General features: G+C 34.8%; 1 long non-coding RNA gene across 14 annotated transcripts; it reads left to right on the top strand.

The window, feature by feature from the left end:
- The first annotated feature begins 13,776 nt into the window (after positions 1 to 13,776).
- Positions 13,777 to 17,814, top strand: LOC110878295. Of its 14 annotated transcripts, XR_004867018.1 has the most exons (11): positions 13,777 to 13,913; positions 14,008 to 14,200; positions 14,312 to 14,416; positions 14,567 to 14,715; positions 14,799 to 14,913; positions 15,194 to 15,317; positions 15,419 to 15,529; positions 15,625 to 15,688; positions 16,540 to 16,616; positions 16,708 to 17,146; positions 17,334 to 17,814. It is a non-coding gene; the product is annotated as an uncharacterized LOC110878295 (long non-coding RNA). The 14 variants fall into 14 exon arrangements; XR_004867014.1 differs by having other exon boundaries at positions 14,008 to 14,416; XR_002557804.2 differs by having other exon boundaries at positions 13,777 to 14,200; positions 14,334 to 14,416.
- Positions 17,815 to 20,413: the final 2,599 nt, after the last annotated feature.

The following is a 20,413-nucleotide window of genomic DNA, read 5'->3' as shown; positions in this document are numbered from 1 at the left end:
ATGACATTCTCGGATATAGTTCGGTCTTCTTCAAGAATTCTGCCTGGATCTAACTTTCTTTGGCTATAACCTTCATCAGACTCCCCCTATCACTCTGCTAGGATAGTTGTCTGGGATTTTGTTACCACCATCGAAATTATCTCCTGGCTTCTCTCTGTTCAGCTCATCATCTGCATCATCTCAAACACTCTATCACAAACAAATAAAGTTGTGATTCAACTTAATGAATCAACAAATCATTTGAGAATTTTTACAATTTAAACACTGATCACAAATTTGAAACATTTCAATTACTAATTCAACCTAATGAATCATTTTAAACATTTCAAACGATTTAACCAACCTGTCTGTTCATCAAGTTTAGCCTTTGAGATTTTGAAAATCAGCTCTTCACCATCAGTTGTCGAAAATCTTTTTGGATTTTTGAAAATATGAAACATAAATGCAAAAACAGAAATTTAAATGCAAAACAAACATATTTTTGTGAGTTTGTGCAAGAGGATCATATCAGTTTTTGAGACGTAACACAAGCACCGTTAAGCTTTTAATCGTTTTAAGTTCTAAACGATTCACGTAGATTGACGATATAATTGTCCTCTTAAATTTTCATACAATTTTCAATCTATTCAGGATACTATTTAGGTATTTTATGAACTTAGTTCAATTCATGTGTCCCACCTCTTGAATATACTCCCGTATCCAGAATCCCAATATTCAGTCTTACAGGTATGAACACTACAATGATGTCTGTACATAAATTAGGGGAAAGATGCGAGAACTGAGGGATCTCAGGTCAGAACTTCCGTTCAGCAGAGAGATATCAGCTTCGACTTAGCAGTGTGTCCCCTTTAGAGGATCTTTTCAGCTACAATAGATGATTATCAATTTTATTGTCTAATCAGCTGAGGGCTTTATGCTATATTTCAAGCATTTTGTGGAAAGTATTAGCCAAGGACTAGGTCAGAACTACCGTTCAGCAGAAGTCCCGGAATAATACCCCAGACATCATAGAGTATTAACACCTAGTATATCAGAATACGAGACCTTTCAAACGAGATTTCAGGGGTTACCTATATATCCAAGTAGTGTTCCCCACGAATTTCATAAGTTTGAAATTTTAGGTTTATATCCCGAATAAATCTACTAAATGTACAAAAACCTATCGTCACATCATCAGTGAGACCGTTTATCACATTTTACATTACATTTCTTTAGCGTGCTGTGATAGTCCACTGATTTACTATCATTTCCTCTTTTTCACAACAAAACTCGTTTTGACTTTCTAATGTTTTTGACATTTTCAAATTTTCTAATTTTTTTAAAATTTTTCTCCCCCTAAAATCGAAATATGTTTCAATTTTGATTTTCTGGGAAAATTTGAAACAAACTGTACAAACTTGACAACATGATGAGAATCACTTCAATTCTCTATCCACCTGGCATAAACAATCAGAACTCCCCCTCACAACAAACTATTTTCCCATTGTGATTTCAAAACACTTAAGTTTGTTTTAATCAAAATGGCTTTTCCGGAAAACTTAGTTTGTTTACCAAACAGTTTAGGTACGGGGTTACTTCATCATCTTGTTTTCTACACAAAAGTAGGAAAATCCAAGTACAAGTTAATGTCCTTGATTTACCATATGCAGTCCAGAATCCTCTGTACCACTTGTAAAACATTCACAAACACAACCAAACCTCTTTACCGTTTGCATGATTGACGTTACTGAATAAAATTCAAGAAAGATGCTGATTCATGATCCACGATACCATCTTGGGATCTCCGGTAATTCCTACAAAATCTTCAAACACAGATTTAAAAAGATGCCGATTCATGCTCCACTCTTACAAACCTGGGAGCTCCGGCAAGTCAGGTTTTTCTATTTGAAAAGTTTCACCCAAGCCTGACCAGCCTTGGGTGATTTTGAATTCTTATTCAACAATGGTGGAAAGTTTTTCTCATCCATTGTTAAGCTAGAATTCTCGACCTTTACTTCAACACATGGCTCTTCTGGTTTTACCATACCAGAATCATTGCCTGAATGTGGCTTGTCTGACTTTGATGAGTCAGATTCATCGCCGACATGTGGCTCCTTTGTTTCCGAAGAAACAGATTCATCGCCAGGAAGTGAAAACTTCACTTTCTTCTTTTTCTCCTCTTTTGTCCTCAGATTTGCATCTGATGAATTCGACTTGCTTGACTTTGCAGTTGAGGAAGTTGATTCATCAGCACTCTTCTTCGATCTGTCGGGTGAACCCGAGGACAAAATCTTTTCGAGATATTCTCTCGCTTTCTTTCTCTTTTTCCTCAGTCGATCTTTCTGCCCCTGAGAAAGCTTCACTTTTGTTTCTTGAACTTTAGGTTCTTTGACCTTCTGTTCTCTGACGTTTTGGCCCGAAACTTTCAATTCTTTGGGCTTGACAACGACTGGTTTCTTCTTTGCCATTTTCTGAGAATTGGCCCTCAATCTTTCATGCGATCTCCTTGGGCAATCTCTGGCAATGTGACCTTTGATGTTGCAGTTAAAGCACCTCCTGGTCTCATAACTCCAGTACTGGCAGTTAACAGCAATGTGTCCGTGATAACCACATTTGTAACACATTCTGTTATCGTACCGTATACCACCTTCACACCAAACGCTCAGATCATAGCATTGTCTGGCTTGGTGATATTCTTTCCTCAAGTTTGCTGGATTTGGCTTTTGAGCACTGTGGTTCGACCTGCACCACTTATTACCAACAATTTTTGAATTTTCATTTTTTACTTTTTGTAATTTTTGTTTTTGATTGGATAATCGACCCGATGAACTTTTATTATCTTTTTGTTTTTGTTCTGCTTTCTTCTTCAAAGACTTTTGCTTAGAGCATTCACCTTTTTCAGTTGATTGCAGAACAGTTTTCTGAAATTTTTCTTTCAACTTTAAAAACAATTTTTGTTTTTCTTTTTTAACATTTTCATCATCAGGTGTCTCATCACAATCTTCAACTTTGACAGTGTCAAAGTTTGTGACATTGTCACTTATTGGAACTGAATTGATCGGTTTTGGACAAGGAATATTCAACTTGTCAGATTTAGTCGCAAAACTGATCAATTTCTTCTCAAGTTCATCTATCTTGATCCTGGAATTCTTAGCTTCTTCCTCAAGCTGAGATATTCTCTCAAGATGAGACTTGATGGAATTTTCATTCTCAACCTTCAAATTTTCAAGAACAGATGTTTTATCTTCCAGAATTTTTATCTGTTCTTGAACTTTTGATTCATTCGCTTTCAAGTTCTTGTTTTCCAACTTGATCCAGAAATCTTCATCTTCTGATGATTTCTGTTTACTTTCAAGCTCTTTTACCAACTCTTTGATTTTCTTTTGAGCGCTTTCACCTTCTTTTTCAAGTTTGATAATTTTCTAAAGATGGGAATTTATCATTTTCTGTTTTTCAATGTTGTTTTTACTGAACACATTTCTCCCATCTTCAAGAATTTTCATTTGCTCTTCAAATTCTTGATTTTTCAAAGTTAAACTGTTAAAATCATTTAACAGTTTGTCATTTTCTGCTTTTAGTTTCTCACAATTTTCATGTAACCAAAGAATCTGGTTTTCAGCAGCGTGCTTCTCGTCTTTCAACTTTTTGACTTCAGATGCCAAACTTGCCATGTCTTTCACGAGTTTGTCATTGTCAGTCTTAAAGTTGTCGCATGTTGAGCACATTGTTTCATTCTTCACCGATTCTTCAGCTTTTGGACTTTCTTCTTCCTTTGCTGTGAATGTACCTGCACAGAACATTTTAACGAAATCAAGAGGATTTCCATTATTATCAATATAACAACCTCGTTTGAAATCGTATTTCAGCACATGTTTTGCCCTGATACATTTAGTAACCCTTTTGTGCATCTCTTCAATCACATCTGAACTTAGATCTAGCACATTATACTCCAAAACCTTGATTATATCTTTCTTTTTCTTTCTAACTTCAAGTTCATGAGCTTTAAGTTTGCTGATGAATTGATTTAGAGGTAGTTTTGAAAAATTTGAGTTCTCCCTTAAATTCTTCAAACATTCACCCCATTCAATCGGTAATGCATCTGCAAATTTCTCCAATTTTTCAACATTTGACGGATATATCTCATGATCTTTCAGATAATTCAGTAAAACACTATATCGGTCTTTAAGATCATCCAACGTTTCGTCTTTCAGACACACAAAATATTTAAACCTTTTTGCCCATCCATCTTTGCTCACTTTTCTATAACCCTCATCTAGAAATCCGTGATGCCAATCATTAAATCTTTCGAAATAATAATTTTCTTCTTCATCAAACATTTTGATCTCACTTTCTTCGCTAAGTGACTTGATTCAAAAATTTGTATTTCGCTCAAATCTCACACAATTTCAACTTCTTGGAATTTGCCCCTTGTAGAAATCCCTCGAATCACCTGTGAACACACAACCAAATGATTAGTAAACAAAATATCAAACTCCTAAAAACTGGATTGGGCCTTATTCTCTTAATGGACGGTGACTTAAAAAAAACTGAGATTGGATCTTTGAAAAATAATGGGCGGTTGGACGGTGAACTGACTGGGATTGGACCACACAAAGGTAGTGGGCGGTGCAAAACTTCTCACTAAATGGGTCGGCACAACCACCGCAATCACCTGTGATTGGGCCAAATGGGAATAGTGGGCCGATGCACTAGACCTCACAATATTAATGGGCGGTGAAGAAAAAAAAATTGATTGGGTTGTATGGACGGTGCACAATCACTCAACCAACAACTGAATTTCACACAAACTTATGATTGAGAAATTTTGAAAGTGGGTCGGTGAGTTAATGAAAACACCTAGCTGACCAATCAATCAAAGATAATGAGTCGGTGGTTATTTTCCTCTTGCAAACAAATAACAGCCTACAAAACTTCTATCACATGGGCTGCCATTGGGCCTTTTCTTTGTAATGGGCGGTGCAAGTCCTAAAATCAGTTGTCAATTAACAACCCTACCACTGACCCATATGTCGCCAATCTCATCCAATTAAATGTGTAGTGGGGCGGTTAGGGTGATAACAAAGGACTTTGATTGGGTTAAGTTTTCTTAATGGGGCGACACAATAAATCCAATCACATGGGAGGCGGTGAACTTCAAGGACTGTGATATCAATGGCCAACAACCTGTAAAGTTCAGACAATCACATGAAAACGATGACAAATAAGCGACCCCCAAACCTTTGAGCGGACCATATGCTGACAAATAAGCGATTCTAAAACGACCTATACGCAGTTCAAAGGTTGACTTAAAAGCGAGCCATAATCTGTCTTAAAAGTGATCCACAGTATATATTTTTGAGCGGTTCACACTTGTCACAATGAGCGATCCTCAATTAAGACCAAAAAGCGATCCTGAGTTGTTCATAAAAGCGATCCACAGCTGAAATTTGACGCGAATTCGGACCGAAAAACTGCGATTTCTCCAAAACGGCTTGGAGTTTCGATGTGAAACTTGGTAGGGTTTTGATTCAATGATATTCGCACAATATACTAGAATTTCAGACGAATCGGACCGTGAAAACACATTCAATTTGTCGAATTTCCGTAAAAACCGTGAGAAACGAGTAGAAAGTGATGAAATTGACGAATTTGAATCTGAATCGGCTCTGAAATCTGGAACGAATGATGTGTTTGATCAAGCAATCGAGCTCCTAGCTCTGATACCAATTGTAGGATCGGACTTCGACCTAAACGAGTCGTTCGGAAGAGCTCAAATCCGTTTCAGCGGCGGAAACAAAGAAACGAACATATACACAGCTTGTTTCACACTTTAATCCTCTCGTATATTGATATTACAACGATTACAGTAAGAGGAAATACCGGCAGCACCTCGGTATCAATTCTGAACTCGGTTACAAATGAAATGATAACACAACCTATATATAGAGGCTGTGAACCGCTCTAAAGACATAGACATAAAAGCGATTCAGCTCCTGTCGTAAAGGCGGTTCACATGTGTTCATAAAAGCGGTTCCACATGAATGACCATATACGCGATTCCACCATTTGTTGTATAAGCGAATCACATGTTGCTGTATCATCCTTTTGTCCTCTTGTGAAGATTGATTTCATTGGACATTTAATAGGTGCTCTCTCATTGGACCATAAATTGGTCCAATCAATCATCAACTTGGCATAAATGTCTAGCAACTTTTCATGAGTTTTGTCGTTAGTTGTTGTTGATGATCATTGCATAATGATGATGTCTCATGATGTCATCATTAAGCATGATGACATCATGCTTGACTAGATCCGCATCGCAACCCGAACTCGACATTAAGACGTAGTCGACAGATGACTGCACCAACATTTGTCAGCCTTTTCTTTTGAAGATTCTGTTTTCATAGCTGTTGCTGGGACCTTTTCTTTGCCCTTCTTCTGATCAGATGCCTCCTCAGAAACATGCTCCTTTGCTTCTCCAGATATCTTTTCTTTCTCAGGCTCCATGGAGGTGAGAATGCTTTTCAGGCCTTTGTCAGCAGTGTTGTCTCCTTTTGGAATTCCAGCTGTTTGTTTCTCAAACTGCTTCGATGAGGACTCGCTTGAGATTTTTGCCATGAGAGCTTTGTTGACTTGCTCCTTAGCTTCAGCAATTTCTTCACTCCAATCATAATCTTCGACGACTAAAGCTTTTGGCATGCTAGGAGACGCATTGTTCTTGTTTTCTTCAACGGTGATTTGTTTACAGCAGGAGTTGATTCGATGTTTCCTTCTTTCAACAAGGGGTAGTCACGCTTGAAGTGGCCCAGATTCTTACAGTTGTAGCATCTTAGTTCGGATTTATCAAAACCAACTTTTCCAAGACCTAAACGCTTTCCTGTTTTGTCTTGAAATTTCTTTAACCTCAAAGTGATCATGGCCATCTGCCATTTTAGGTCCATTTCTTCCATGTCATCTGGATCAACCTGATACATGTCTTTAGCAGTGAGCATCTCCTTCTTCAATTCTCCAGACATCAAAGCCTCATAGCTGCTCAGAAACATGTTGAAAAGTGCCATGTTTTCAGTCGACACTTTCAACGCTTGTGTATCACCAACCATGATAGTCTTCTCACTAGGTTGGGGAGCTTTTGATGCGCTTGCGGAAGCGTTGGCGTAAATTAAGTCGGAAGCTTGTGGACTGATGCCACCTGAAGCAAGAAATGCCACATTCTTCAATCCAGCAGAGGTTTGAGTTGACTTTGGTGGGTAACCAGCAATGTTCATCTCTCGTTTGTTGACATCCATTTCGAAGGCTCTTAGGGTGTTAATTAAGTTGGACAGAGTGACAGGATTTGGATTGTTGAGGAAATCCTTCTTAATCATCATGCATTGAAGACTCCATTCCTTGGGGAGTGAATCTAGCAGCTTCTTTATGGCAGCACGGTTTGTGACAGGATTTCCCGCCTTCTTCATTTTGGTCATCATATTCAGAAAGCGACTGATGTGATCGGAAAGACTTTCTCCACGAACTCCACAAAACATGTCGTATTGTTTCTGCACCATGTCTCTCTTGCTTTCGATCAGCTCTTCATTTCCCTCATAATACTCAATCAATGCATTCCATAGTGCATTTGCAGTTCGGTGTTCTTCAAACATGTTGCAGTCATCAGTTGACAGTGCCATGGTTAAGGCAGCATGTGCACGACGATCACGTTGGATTAGAGCCTTGTCTTCATCAGTGAAGGTGGTTGCATCATTGTTAGCAACTACCGCATCCCCTCGAACAACCGTTGGAATGTGGGGTCCAGCGGTGACAGAGAGCCACAGATTGTAATCCGTGTACTCGAAGAACGACTGAATGCGAGTCTTCCAAGTGCTGAAGTCTTCAGCCCCTTTCAACTTTGGTGGCCTAGTAGTGGTTTCGGTCTCAAGTTCCGCTTGAGCAATTGGACTTAGCTGATTCAACGACATCTTGGCTTGATTTTTGATAAAAGAGAGCTGATCAGAGAATAAATTCGCTGACAGATCACTTGAGAGCACCTTCGCCGGTAACAGTAGTAATTTCGCCGGAAATCAGAGGGACACTGACTATTTCGCTGGTAGATCTCGTTGGTCTCCTACCTTCGCTGGTACATGAGGATGTCCTGCACGAGCGAACAAGCTAATTCCGCTGATACAAGTAACACAAACGTTAGTTTGACTAATTTCGCTGATTACCGTGATAAGAACGTTGTGGTTCAATATCACAGTTCTCGAAGTCGCCTTCGATAATTTCGCTACAGGGTCACTTGACACTATTTTGCCGATAATCAATAATTTCGCTCGAATGATGATCGTCGAAATTAATGATCATGCGACGAGCTTCGAAAAGATTTCGCTATGTTCAACAATATTTTCGCTGCATTCAAAATTTAATTTCGCTATCTTCAAATATTGTTTGCTGTATTCATATTAATTTCGCTGGACAGAGGGTTTAACACGAACTAAAACCCTTGGATATCAGATTAGAGCACAAGAACAATGATTGAATGTAAACAACACCAATATTCATTAAGAGAGCCAAAAGCTTGCCATGGTTACAATACTAGGGCTATTTATAGTGTTCCTGACTTGCCAGCAAATTTATAAATTTACTGGAATCTTAACTACACCAAGTCAGGATTCCTAATTCTATAGAATTACAAAATAAGCCCCTATACTATTTGATTAGCTACAAACAACTATAAAACTAATCCAGCACAAGTATGAACGATCTCAAAAGTTCTAACACTCCCTATATATATATATATATATATATATATATATATATATGTATATATATATATATATAGGGAGAAGATCATGCGAGAACCACATCTTATTGTGAGAACCGCGAGAACCAATGTGAACACACAAAAAATGCCTAAAAATAGCTAAAAATCACACAAAAAAATTTTTTTTGGATTTTTTATAAAAAAATCGCTACTTTTCGAAGCCAAAAAATTTTTTTTTTTTTAAATTTTAAAAAAAAAAAAAATTTTTTTTGCCTTCTAAAAGTAGCGATTTTAACATGAAAAATATTAAAAAATTCAAAAAAAAATTTTTAGATTTTTTTTTTTTGATTTTTTTAGGTTTTTTGGGGTTTAGTTTTTAGCATTTTAGCTTGTGGGGGGGGGGGGGGGTTAGGTTTTTGGGGGGGTGGGGGAGGGGGGTTTAGGTTTTTTTTTTGGGGGGGGGGTAGGTTTTTGGAGGGGGGGGGGGGTTAGGTTTTTTTTTTTTGTGGGGGGGGGGGGGTGGGGGTTAGGTTTTTTTAGCTATTTTAGGTTGTGTTCACATTGGTTCTCAAGGTTCTCACAATAAGGGTGGTTCTTGCATGAGCCCCTCCCTATATATATACATACATATATATATATATATATATATATATATATATATATATATATATATATATATATATATATATATATATATATATATATATATATATAGGGGGCTGCTAGAATGAGAACCACCTCGAGTTGTAAGAACCGCGAGAACTACTTGATCCGGGGCGAGGTGGACCAAATTTTTTTTTAAAAACGTAGATGCATGTATTATAAACACATTCGTAAAAAAAATCTAAAAAAAAATGTCGTGCGTGTAGTTTTTTACACCACAAGTTTGTGGTTTACGAGTTCCGTGTTGAAATTTATCTTAGAAAACTCGTAATTTATCCTAGACAACTTCCAATTTATCCTACTCTTTAAATTATTTTATTTTATTTTTTTTTAAAAAATATATATTTTGAAGATAAGTTACAAAAAATTTAATGTATTAGCTATTAAAGAGGAAGACTACAAATTAATGTCCTACGTAGATTTACCAATGTACCCTTATAGTAATATTAAATACTATATATATGTTATGTACATATATTTTAAACCATATAATTATACTGTACTAAATGTTTTTGTACATATTTTTACTTTATGGATGAAATATCATTTATTTTATTAATACAAATTATCTATAAAATATATATACATCTGACTCACATATAACTTATGGAATAAGTTGAACTATTAGATAAAAATATTTAATCTATTTCCTGTTGATATACAGGTGTTACGTATTAAAATCATCTAGTTATATAGTACCAATTGTTGTTGTACATATTTCTGTTTTATAGATACAGCTTTATAAAATAAAAAAAAATATTTTATTTTTTTCCATGGTATATGTACATGTGCTTATGTGGATATAATATAACATAATCATATGGAATAATATTTTCATAGAGTTATCATGAAAATCGTGTTTTTAATTATTGTATCTAAACAATAAACATATTTTAAGTATGCTAAAATATTATATTTTAACAAAATTAATACAATTATATGTTTTGTCAAAAACTTTAACAAATATATATCTTTAAGTCGAGTAAAACTTTGGGTTATATCATAAATCATAAAATATACTACCTGTATCAAATAATATTTGATATTTTAGTAACATCATACCTAAGGGTGTTATCCTATATCTTTGGTTAAGATATTAATATTAATATCATAATATTATTATAATTTATGTTGAATTGTATTCACATAAATATGTGGGTATGATATATATCATAAAATTTAATATTAATATATTATGAATATATCCCCTTTATATGTTTATAGCATAACATACTATAAGATACAAATAGGGGTTACACATCCTGAGAATTTTAAATGATATAAAATCATTTAGGTGTAATACATATTATCTTAATATTTATATTATCACATTTTTCCTAGTATCATGCCTGAATTGTGTTATCTTATATTAATGTTAATATCGTAATATTATTATAATATTGTAAAATTCATATTGAATGATTTTCATACAAATATATGATATAATATATATATATATATATATATATATATATAGCAATGATAAATCGAAAACTCACTCTAGTTGACTAAACCCTGAAAACTCATTAATAACCATTGATTAGAAGAGATGGATGGTTGTGATGTGTTTGAGTATTATCTCTCTTACTTTTTATTAAATTAATCATTAAATAGTACATGTAAGGGTAAAATGGGAATGGAGAGTTACAAATATATTCTTGGGAAGATGCAACTGCATCTGACTTGACTTCTGACTTCCTTTTGATGTAACACATAATTCAAAATACATATTAAAAAAAAAGAAAAAGAAAATAGTTATGACAAATCCTCCCTAGTTTCTCGTGCATCTTTTTCTTATTAAAAAAACACTACAATCTGTATATCACCCTAATATTCATTCATGAGATGATGGCTTTTTTTTTAATTCATATGTAACATTTTACAAAAAAAAAAAAAATACAAAAAATAACGTTACATTTTCTGTATAAATTCAAAAAATGTAAACACCCAGTAAACAAGAAAATGCTTGTTTTTTTACCATTTAAAGGATATCCACATACAAAAAATGTAACACTTTGTTTCTGTAACATACACTTTATTTTTACAATAATCTAAAAACGTGTAACAATTCACTTTATTTTTTGTAACGGGCATTATTTCTATAACACCAAAAAATGTAACATGCATTTTTGTTTTGATTGATTGTTACATTTCTAACACACAAAAAAAAATGTAACAACACACTTTGTTTCTGTAACAGTCACTTTATTTTTACAATAATCTGAAAAAAAAATGTAAAAACACACTTTATTTTTACAACAATCTAAAATAGTGTAACAATACTCTTTATTTTCAGTAACATACGTTATTTATGTAACACGAAAAAATGTAACATGCATTGTTTATTTGATTGTTACATTTCGTAACTAAAACACAAAGAATTGTTATGAGAATTGTTACATCGAAAATAAACTTCATTAACAATAATCCAACATAAGTAATGTAACTTGCAATGTTACAAAATGTATATAAAAAATCTAACTTCATTAACAAGAATCCAATAACAACAGATTTTTTAGATTCAATCATCATAACAGTAATCAAAGAAAGGTAACATTATAATCCAATACATAAGAACTTAAAATCAAATTGTTTCCATTTTTCAGATCTGAAAACAAAATTTACACAAAAATTGATAAAATCGGTAATAAAAAACAACATATACAGAAAATAAAAAATTAAAAACATTCATCTTCTTGAACAAAAAAATAAAAAAAAGTTGTAGATCTACAAAACACAAAAAAAAAAGATCTACAAAACACAAAAAATTGCAAATCTAAAAAAAACTAAAAACAAAGATACTTAGATCTGGTAGATCTGGTAGCATCTTTTCGGAGCATCTTCAACCGGAGCATCTGAAGCATCATCTTTTGGATCTGGATCATGATTCGAAGCATCTTTTTTGGTTCGGGGCATCTTTTTGGTTTGGAGCATGTGGATGATGATCTTTTGATGTTCATATGTAGCCATGGAACCAAGCCACCATGTGATCCAAGCCACCATGATGTTCATATGTTCATATGTGGATGATGATCTTTTGATGTTCATAACTTCAAAAAAAAATCAAGATACATAAAAATGATGTTATGGCAAACAAAGATCCGTCCACTAAAAAAATCATCAGATCTACAACAAAAAAATAGATAAAGACATTCTTATAACTTTCATCGAATTTGTTGACCACCGCCGGATCTTGAAACCACCATCGGATCTTGAAACCCTTGTCGAGGAACTACCCGAGCCCACCTTACAAATCTATCGAACCACTCAAAGCACTAAATCAACCAAGAAAACCAGTGGTTTTGGTGATGATTTGTGGTGGATCGATGGATATCTCGTACGCCAAGAAACCGGATCTTGAACTACACCGTCACCGGATTGTTAAGATTGTAGATCTAGAGTTTGGGTGGTTGATTATGAAGGGTTTTAATAAGAACAAGATTTTTTTTGTTTCAAACCTTAGATCTGGATGGTTATCCATAGAGAGAAAGAGAGAGAAGTGTGTGTGGTTTTGTGGTGATGAGGAGAGAAGAATGAGATGGGGTATAATTAATATGTCAGCACAAAGCTTTTCATGTATAGTGCAAAATTCCAAAATTACCCTTTATTTCATATTTTACATAAATGTCGTGGAGGCTTCTAGTCCACACAATTGAGTTTTCTAGGTTTAGTCAACTGGAGTGAGTTTTCTCCTTATAATTAGCCTATATATATATATATATATATATAGGGGGGAGGTTCATTTGAGAAGAAAATTAAATTGAGAAGAAAAAGAACAAAGGGTACAATTGTAAAACATTAAATAGTTTTTCTCTTATCTCATTTATTATTATTTTTGACTAATTAATTAGTCATAAAGACTATCATCTTCCACATTAAAATTTTTTCCAAGACACATCAAAATTTATCTTACACATACTGAATTTTACCCTACACAACTCGTAATTCATCCTACACACCTCATAATTTATCCTACACTTTAAATTAATTTTTTCCTTCTTTGAAAAGATATATTTTTTTGAAAATAAGTTACAAATTGAATTTAGTTAGCTATTAAAAAGAAAGACTAACAATTAATGATCTATCTAATTTTACCAATATACCCTTACACTTATATTAAATACAAAAATTAAATGAAGTAAAATTTTTATTCTTACACTTATATATCTATACTACTTTAATAAGGATATTAGAAGGAAAAGATGGTAATTGAACAAGGTGTTGAAAAAACACTGAATGCACAATGTACAACACTTAAAGCATCAAGAAACACAAACAAATTACCCTTCAACTGGTTCATCTACAGCCGTCCATTTTCTCACTTTTTCACACGGATCGCAATCTGAACGGTTGATATTCAGTTCACACGGATCAACTTTTCCATTCCATTCTCTCTCACAACTTCTCACAAAACTTCATCAGACACCTCTCTCTCTCTCTCTCTCTCTCACACTCGGTGACTCAAGAACATCATGCCAGATCTCTCAAGATGCAGTTTCATGACTAGATCTGTGAGGATTTCACCAGATCGATGAAGGTCTGCAACCCTTGTTCTAGGAATCTTGAAAATCTTTCATCATTCAAACGATACCTGAATCTCTAATCCCGCCCAAATCCTTTTCTCTTTGCAGTCCCGGTTCAAATTTTGAATCCCTAATTGAAGCACATGAAACCCTGGCCACATATTTTCACATACATCCCGAAAAGGTGAAAAAAAGGCAGTTGGCACCAAATCACCTCCCATTCTCTTTCGGTTCTCTCTCAATACACTATTACCACACATCGATTAGCCCCTGTTCTTCGTCATCACCAAATGGCACCCAGGTACATCTTCTCTCTGTATAATGCTCTTGAATCATTTTTGTGTTATTAGTTTAGTATTCTACGTTTAAAAGGGTTTTACTGCTACCTAGCAACCTGAAGTTGCAGACCTAGGGTTTTGAATACCCAATTTCAGGCAAAAGAAGATTTATAGAAGAAGTTAAGAGCGTTGATCTTTGTGTCAGTTGAGTACAGAGCAGGAGATCGACATTGTTTCGAGTAAGATCCCATATCGTTTTTGTATTTTGTTCTTTGTTTGTGTGGTGTGGGTTTATGAGTAGTGTGTAGTAATGTAGATAAGGTGTTTGATGAAATGTTTAAGTGAGTTTGTTTGGCTGATTATTGTTTTTTGTTTTGGTTTTTGGCCAGATCTGTGATTCCAAGTTGAAGTTTTTAGAAACTGGGAAGACCATGCTGGGATTTCCGAATTCTTAAGAGTAATTCGTTTGTTGCAACTTTGATTTCTTAAAGTCTATGTCTATTTAAGTGTTTCTTGAAGTCAAGCACAAGCCCCAAAGGTGTTTATCCATCAACTATTATTATGACTTAGCTATTCAAGGTTGTTGTGATTGTTATGCTCACTAACGATTCTAAAAAACAGTTCCTGGTGATTTCTTGTGCATATTCAAGAGTTTACCCCCTCATATATCCAAGGATTTCAACCTGGTGAAGCTTTTGTGGTCCGAAATGTGGCTAACCTTGTTCCACCACTAAAGGTATAGAAGTAGATTGACACCAAGTTTTTCACTTTCATAATTTTTCCTCTTGTTCTTTTTAAAATTTTCATTGGGTGGCATACATTTTCAGCAGCCTAATTTCCTTTGAACTGGGTGTCTATTGATCTAGGGTTTGGTTTATGTGGTGGAAAGTTGTTTGTTTTTTGTGGTTTATGTTTGTAGAATAGATTTTGGTTAGGGTTTGAGTTGTTAATCATTGTATTTGATTTGGGTTGTTTTTTGTTAATGTTGTTTGCGATGCATGTTTTTGATACTTCAGAGGGCTGCTACTGCTGATCAGATATTGAGGGAGTTGCAAAGTATTTCACACATGTTGGTTCAAGTGGTTTACATTATTTGAAAACACATAACTTGAATACCAAATTGGTTTACATTCTAACCAGGTGAGTTTTTTGTGATATTATTTTGGCATTTTTTTAAAGTGATTATAAATAGCTCTGTTAATATTCGAATATCATCAGTTTATGCGCCTTGCTTATCTTAGGGCCTCGCTTTTTAAGCGCCTTGCGCCTAGGCTTCGGGCACGGCCTTTGCGCCTAGGCTTCGGGCACGGCCTTTGCGCCTTAAGTGCGCCTGGCGCCTTTGACAACATATAGTGAGTTAATCTTATCCTAGAAATCCAAAATGATATACATACCGATTTTCATTTACTTAATATGTGTGTTAATACTAATAGTGCCTGTTTTTCAGATGGTGTTACTTGAAACTGTAACATACTATTAGCTCAGTATGGCGTTATAATGAGTAAAAATGGGTATCAACTTCTACTGTTTATTGTTATCTGTTGTTAAAATTTGTATTTACTAAGCAACCGATTTGTTAAATGACATAATGTGTGTTTTAAATTATTTTATTTAAAAGAAATTGTATCTGCCATATTTTGATAATATGTAAGAATTTGTATCATGATTGCTACAAAAAAGTATTAGTGGGCGGCTTATCACGACCTGGCCTATTTCGGCCTGCCCACAAAATTGACCCGTTTGGATCTAAAAGGATTACCTTATCTGTCCGACCCACCTTTTATGGTGATCTTGGAAGAAATGCCTATGTAGATTTAGTGTTTCTTCATGTGTAGATCCTTCATATAACATGCATGGAATTGGGTTTGTAGATCTATGACTGTTAAACTCATCTTATGTCTTGTTCAAATTTGTTGAATGCAAACTGCTCTTTTATTTATCAAAATTATGATTCCAGTTATAAATTGGTTTGGGATAGAATTTAGTTGTTTGGTACTCGGTTTTGTTAAGTGCACATGAGGCCATGTGAGGTGATCTCAGGCGATATATGTGCTTCAGATGGTGGTAGGTGAGTAGTGTGTCGATAAATCTTTATTTATAGGCTTGAAGAAAAGCTTTCGAATAGGGAGATTTAATGGTGTGATGATAAATCTTTATTTATAGGCTTGAAGAAAAGCTTTCGAATAGGGAGATTTAATGGTGTCTCACATGAGTTTTACTTTCTTTGTTTTTGTGGGTTTTTTTTTCATTTTTTTTGTGTTTTATGTATTCTATTTAGAAATTATGTTCTACGAATATCTTCTGTGCTACTGTCTTGTGCTATGAATAACTTTCAAAATTCAATGGTCTTGTTTTTGTGCAGGATGATACCTGGAAACTAGAAGGCTTCTTCAGTTAAGTTAAATTGGAGGTCATCTACTGCAAATACATATAAGACTGGTAATATGACAAGAACCTGTATTGTTTATATTCTTTTTTTTATGTACTTTGACTGGAGTTAAATAACCCGCACCGCATTTGATGCTTCCAGGTACTTGTTGATAACGTCTAAGTCGTAGGCACTTAACCCTTTTAGGCTTCATTCTGAGTTGTTCTTTATCGATAGCATGGGGGCTGGGGAAGAGAGCTCACCTGCTAAGCCTTCCAAACCTGCTTCAGTTGGAAATTGCAAGCTTTCTAACCGTTTGGATCCAGTTGCGAAAAAATAAACCTTTGGACGAAAGTCACAAAACTGGCCAAACTTCAGGGACGAAAATGGCATTATACTCAATAAAAAAGCTTACTTTTTTATGAACCCTGCTGTATCATTCTTTTTGTTTAATTGTTCTGTTATTTCAGGTTGCTGATTTGGCAAGGCTAAGTCATGAAAACACAGGGAAATTGCTTGGGTATTGTATAGATACTAGCCCGTCAACGAATGTTAGTTTTTGAATATGCGTCGGACGGAACATTGTATGAGCATCTCCATTGTAAGTCTATTTTCATTCTGTTTATGTCAAAATACATGCCTTTTGACGCGGTTCGAAAACGGGCCGGGTGGGTGGGTTGGCCAAAGGTATACTTCAGTAACACAACTGTTTGAATTTTGATGCTATGGTTATATTATATGTAAATATTTAATGAAAGTAACATAACATTTAGTTTTCTGTCTTGAAGCTTGATGACTTTGAAAGTTGGAAAACTCTTGTGATGAGATCAGAAAGTAGCGCACATTCGATTAGCCATGAAGGTGATATGTGTTCTTCCGAGCTCGTTTGAAGAACGCGATCTGGATATATGTGGTCACAAGGAAACCCAGCGCACATTTAAGGCCCCAAGACCGTATATCCATGAAAGAATTGTGTGCCATTTTGGAAAAATAGAATCGACACATCATCTTCTTCAGAGATGAAGGCGACTTCATTAGCCTGGGCCGAGCTCATGCTCTCCCCTTGACCAGAGTCATAGAGCTTGGCATCATATAGTAAATACTTCCTATATACATCATTATACTAGGACACGTTTAGGAATTTTGTGTTCGTGATCGTTTGACGATTTCAATCGAGATTTTTTTAATCAAGATTAACCATATAAATGTTATATCATATAACACAGATCAAACTATTTGTGAACACTTGATTTGAAGTTCTGTTTTGCAGTCCTGTGTTGAATATATTTAATAGTGTCGTGTGATTCTAAAATGTCGTTTTGAAAGAAGAAACGACGAGAAATAAGAGTACATTCCGTCCCTGTGTACGTCCCTTTATGATGCGTCGTGTCTGTCTTCGTAAAACCAGGATTAAATACATTTATACGAAATGACGGATACTTGTTTGCAAGAATCCGAGTGTATGCATTAATAACAGCTTTGGAAAGAAAGGCCAATGAGTATTCAGGTTGAATATTTTTAATTTGTTGTATTTATGAACACAAATTAAATTAAGAAAAAAAGAAAGTGATTTTTTATTTTGTGATTAGAGTTTTGGCATGGTTTGATTTGATTCTTTGATGCATAATGGAAAGAATCTTACTTTCACTTGTATTTGTAGCATTCATACACGAAAACTGACCCGACCTGAGACCAACCCAAAATTCATACAAAGTGGTTTAGTCTCGGGTTCGTTGTGTAGCTTTTGAAAGACTTATGCAACTGCTTATTCAGGGTTTGTATACGAAAGCCAATTGCTTAAAAAATATATATTTTGGTTTATATACGCATTATATGTAAATGGCCTTTATAGTTTTCTCCTGAAGCCGGTAACCGGCCGTCACACAAAAACCACCAAACGACATCATGAAACCGCTGATTCTCCGCCACTGAAGAAGGCCGCAACCGACCCTCACGTTCTGCTACACTGTCACCATGGTCATCGCATGCCACATCGGAAACTACATCCCCGTACATAGCCCTAAACTCATGGTATACGTCACACACGGATGCTACGAATAAGAAACTTAACAAACGTACAATACAATGTATCACGAGAAAATTGATAAACTCACAGTAAACGAATACCGCATTGTAAATTGTCATCCCGCCGCATCGCGCGGGTATACGTCTAGTGTATATATATATATATATATATATATATATATATATATATATATATATATATATATATATATAGGACCGCTAAAATGAAAACCACCTCCAGTTGTAAGAACCGCGGGAACCACTTTCTAGCCATTATATTTTCAAAATGGATGGATGAGATTAAAAGTAGTTAAAAGTAATATTAAATTCTTTTTGTCTTATTATGTCTTTAATATTTTAATCTAAAAGGGTATTTAAGTAATTTTGTTTTTTTTGTCTTATTAACTTTATTGTTTTTTATTACATTTTTGTCCTATTACATTAATTGTTTTTTTCTAAATCAGATTTTTTTATTAAACAACATTTTGAAATCAAATTCTTTTGATAAAAAATTTTACGCGCGTTTTTTTGCGACCCGTTTTTTACACACGTTTTTATACGACCCGTTTTACGCTCAGTTTTTTCACGTCGTTTTTGCGACCGGGTTTTTAAGTGCCGTTTTTTATGCCCAGTTTTACGCACCGTATTTTGCCGCGCCGTTTTTTACGTCACGTTTTTACAAGCTGTTTTTACGCCCTATTTTTTACCTCCCGTTTTTTACGCGCCGTTTTAGCGTCCCGTTTTTATGTCGCGTTTTTACGCGCAGTTTCCCGTTTTACGCGCCGTTTTTTTATGCCCCGTTTTTTTCATGCCGTTTTTGCGACCGGGTTTTTATGTGCGGTTTTTTATTCCCGCTTTTACGCACCGTTTTTTTAGCACGCCGTGTTTTACGTCCTGTTTTTACGCGCTGTTTTTTTGCCCCATTTTTTACGTCCCGTTTTTACGCGCCGTTTTTACGACCCGTTTTACACGTCGTATTTTTACGCCCCCGTTTTTTACGTGCGTTTTTTTACGACCCGTTTTACGCCCCCGTTTTTTACGTCCCGTTTTACATGTCGTTTTTTTGCGCGCCGTTTTTTACACGCCGTTTTTACGCCCGACTTTTTCATGCGTCGTTTTATAACGCGCCGTTTTTTTACGCGTCGTTTTTTACGTCCCGTTTTAACGCGCCATTTTTTACGTCCTGTTTTTTTCGTGGCGTTTCAATGCCGCGTATTCACGCCCCATGTTTAGGCGCCGTTTCATCACACGATTTTTTACGTATTACAATTTATGTAGAAAAAGTTTTACGTTTTACGTTAAAAAGTTTTTACATAAAAGTTTACGTTTTACGTTCTACGTTAAAAAGTTTTACGTTAAAAAAATTTACGTTTTACGTGAAAAAGTTTACATTTTTACATTTTACGTGAAAAAGTTTACGTTTTTTACGTTAAAAAGTTTACGTTTTACGTTAAAAAGTTTAGGTTTTACGTTTTACGTTAAAATTTTACGTTTTACGTTAAACTTTTTACGTTTTACGTTAAACTCTTTACGTTTTACTTTTTACGTTAAACTTTTTACGTTTTACGTTTTTACGCTTTACTTTAAACCTTTTACGTTTTACGTTTTACGTTAAAATTTTTACGTTTTACTTTTTACGTTTTACGTTAAAACTTTTTACGTTTTAACATTTTACGTTAAACTTTTTACGTTTTATTTTTTACGCTTTAGGTTAAACTTTTTACGTTTTTACGCTTTACGTTAAACTTTTTACGTTTTACGTTAAAAACTTTACGTTTTACGTTAAAAAGTTTACGGAACCTTTTCTTCCAACTAACGACAATTCACAGAAAACAACGGAAGG

The sequence above is a fragment of the Helianthus annuus genome, chromosome 9, assembly GCF_002127325.2.
Source record: "Helianthus annuus cultivar XRQ/B chromosome 9, HanXRQr2.0-SUNRISE, whole genome shotgun sequence".
NCBI lineage: Eukaryota > Viridiplantae > Streptophyta > Magnoliopsida > Asterales > Asteraceae > Helianthus > Helianthus annuus.
The sequence above is the reverse complement of the archived record's forward strand: the minus strand, read 5'-3'. Positions and strand labels throughout refer to the sequence as shown.